Below are 3,246 nucleotides of genomic sequence, written 5' to 3' on the forward strand. Positions count from 1 at the left end.
TTGTATTTCATTGCTGTGGTACTCTATACTAAGGTGCATATGACAATAAACTTGAACTTGAGATGGTATTCAACCCAAAATTCATCGGAAACCACTCCCCAGTGGTTATCAATGACCAGAACATAGCCCAGGTTGACTCTTGTGCCTGGGCATACACTTTGACAACAAACAGAGATGTGTTCAGGTAGAACATGTTTGCAGTAAGGTCCAAAAGCGGCTACATTTCCTTCTTAGGCTAAGGGTTTTTCGTGTAAACCAAAAAGTGTTGCTCTTCTTCTATCATGCCATGGTGGAGAGCATCCTGCAGTGTTGCATCTCAGCCTGGTTTGGCCACCTCAGTGTCGACTAAAAGCCCAAGGCTAACACAAAGAGCCATGAAAAGCATAGGAGTCAGACAGCAACCCACACTCCAGGCTGTCTTTGACAAAACTATCCTCAGACAGGCCTGGAAGATCATTTCAGACCCCACCTATGTCCTCCACCCTGAGAACCAGCTTCTCCCCTCAGGCAGATGCGACAGAGTCCCCCAGTACAGACTGAACCACTTTAGAACTGTCCCCTTCTCCATCAAAGCCTTAAATGGCAAGCCAGCCAAAGCCTAACCCTTGAAATGCTGCTTTTATCTGTACACATGCAATTTTTTTACCACTATTCTATGTTGATGAGGCTTCTTACCCTTACTGCATATATTATGTATATTATTATGATTTGTCGTACAACGGGCAGTGTGCAATTTGTTGGCTGTGGACAGTCTGTGTACTGCATGTGTACTAGGTTATGTTGTATTTCAAGAACAGCAAATACTGAATGTGTTTGTGTCCAAGACCAAATTTCTTTCAGGACAATAAAGTCTTATTGTATCTTAAAATATATCAGGCTTTGGTGACTCAGTTCATTGTCAGTTTTTCTCTTTTGTAGAATTTGTTGGCAATAAGAAGATTATCACCAGCCTCCTTTACATGTTAAAGGGTCAATAGCATGCTCATTTTCAGGTTGTTTTGCATTCTCTAAAGTTCAAATAACACATTATTTGTCTCATACTGTCTGTCTGTCTGAAAAGCTCAGTTTTAAGCCCCCCCTCGAGAAAAAGCCCAAGTCTGCTCCAATTGGTCACTGTCTCCGGGTCTTCCACATCTGCGCTCTCTGAGTCTTTGCACCATCATTGCAGCTGGGGAAGGTATGTAACGGTACTGTAGCTGCACTTTCTACCTATATTTAGCATAGTCGTGACATCACAGCTGTGCGGAAAGCACAGTTTCTGAAGCTAGGCTGGTTGCATTTCTTGCAATACTTTCACAGTATTTGCTACATATGGCACCTTGACCTGCTTTATAATTAAAAAATATACATGGAAATCTCACTCTTTACAATATGGGACCGTTAAATCTGCATTAAGTTATTATAGCCCATTGGTGGGCAGAAACACACCAAAACAAACATAACACTCATATATTATCAGTATAGCAAGTATGTGAAATTGCAAAAGTCATCCTTTTCTTTTCGTTTCACCAAGCGTGAAACGGAGCTTAACCAGCGCACACACCCTTGGAATGGATTTTGTTGGTCTGTGGCCTATGTTATTGCTGTGCACATATACAACAAACCCTGAAGTTATGGTGTAGTTCAAGACTGACCCACAAAAACAAATGCTTCGACACGGCAAAGGGCCCAAACAAAGGGTCAGAGTGGGTGGTCTATTTTCGGAGAAAGTGCCATTGATGATGATGGAAGTCGTCATCTTGAGAATCTGTCAGTCTAAGATGCTCTGATACGGAGGAAGGCTTGGGTAGCGTCATCCCTGACATCATCACAACTGCGTCTATTTCTGTACTCCTTTGTTTCAGATTACAATCCCTTCTTTTTCTCTCTGGTTCTCCATATTTGGACTTTTTTATCTTGTCTCTCCAAACTCTTGTCCAAGATGGTATTCTTTCTCTCCCTCCTTCTCTAAATCTCCTAGAAATCTGCCGTTAATCTTCTCTGATCCAGACTGAAACTGATTTATGCCAAGACTCCTCACATGTGCCAAGTATGCTGCAACAGAAAGTAGCAGCATCTTTGCTGAAAAATACTCAGTATTAGAGATACTAATTGTGCTTTAACTTTCGACTGACTTCATAGTTTTAGTACCACACATGAGAAACATATTTTCTATCTTTCCGTCTTTAAGGCTTTGAAATAAGCAGCAGGTAATGCCTCAGTCTGCAACCACCTCCTTTCTTTCTCCATATTTTCCAGATGCAAAAGCAGGATTTTGGCAGGACCTGAGTTGATTAGAAGGAGTTAATTTCATGGCATGTAAAACTAAAGGGGTGGGGGGTGCTTGTTGTAAACGCTGTCTACAGCCTGAGCTCATGTCTGGGACCTTGCTTGAAAGATTCATGTAGGGAAGAGGCAAAGGAAAAGGAGGGGCCGGGGTCGACTGCAAGGGGGCTTTAGATAAACACGACTGGGGGAGAGGGTTAGTGGGAGGAGGGAGGGGTGGATGGATGGATGGATGGATGGATGGATGAATGGATAGATGGATGGATGGATGGTAGGGTATAGGAAGGGAGGAAAGGACACCTGGAGGCCTGCAACAAGAGCACCTCGCCACTGGTTACTGTCTGAGAGAGAAAAAAGAAACCCACAGAAAGAACGAAGACTAAAACAAATGAGAAGAAAGGAGGAATTTAGAGAGTAAATACAAAGAAGGGGGGGGGGCATTTGGAGGCACATCAAGAATTTGCCTTTTAAGGGGTACAGTCTCACACTTCCAAGCCTTGTGAGCTCTTGCGTAGCAGCCAAAACACTCAGGGAGAAGAAATATCCAACACCAAAGAGACCGTAACAAAAAAAACAACAATGCTAATACTCTTCACACTCTAGCAATATTAAAAACCCACAGGGTCTCTTTGTGCTTGAAATTCCCTTCATTATCCAGGCAGAAATCATCAAAACAATGACAAGCATGCATCTGACATTCCTTCATACAACTTCTCACATCCTTTGTTTTATAGGTATGAAATCTGTGGTGAAAGAGACCTTGTTACAGGGTCGCCAACAAACAGGCTCTTGCATCGTAAACAAGGGAAGGCTCAGTCCAACGAAGGCTCAGTCCACTCTGAATCACTGCTCTGCATCCTAACAGCTGCACTCACTGTTTGGGTTCCTTAGTTGTTTTCTAGACAATACCAACAATGTGTTGCCCGAGCAAGGAGAGACTGCCTGTATCTGGGAGCAGGAAACCGCTGAGGAGGAGAGATG

Source organism: Etheostoma spectabile, chromosome 7 (genome assembly GCF_008692095.1).
Source record: "Etheostoma spectabile isolate EspeVRDwgs_2016 chromosome 7, UIUC_Espe_1.0, whole genome shotgun sequence".
NCBI classification, from domain to species: domain Eukaryota; kingdom Metazoa; phylum Chordata; class Actinopteri; order Perciformes; family Percidae; genus Etheostoma; species Etheostoma spectabile.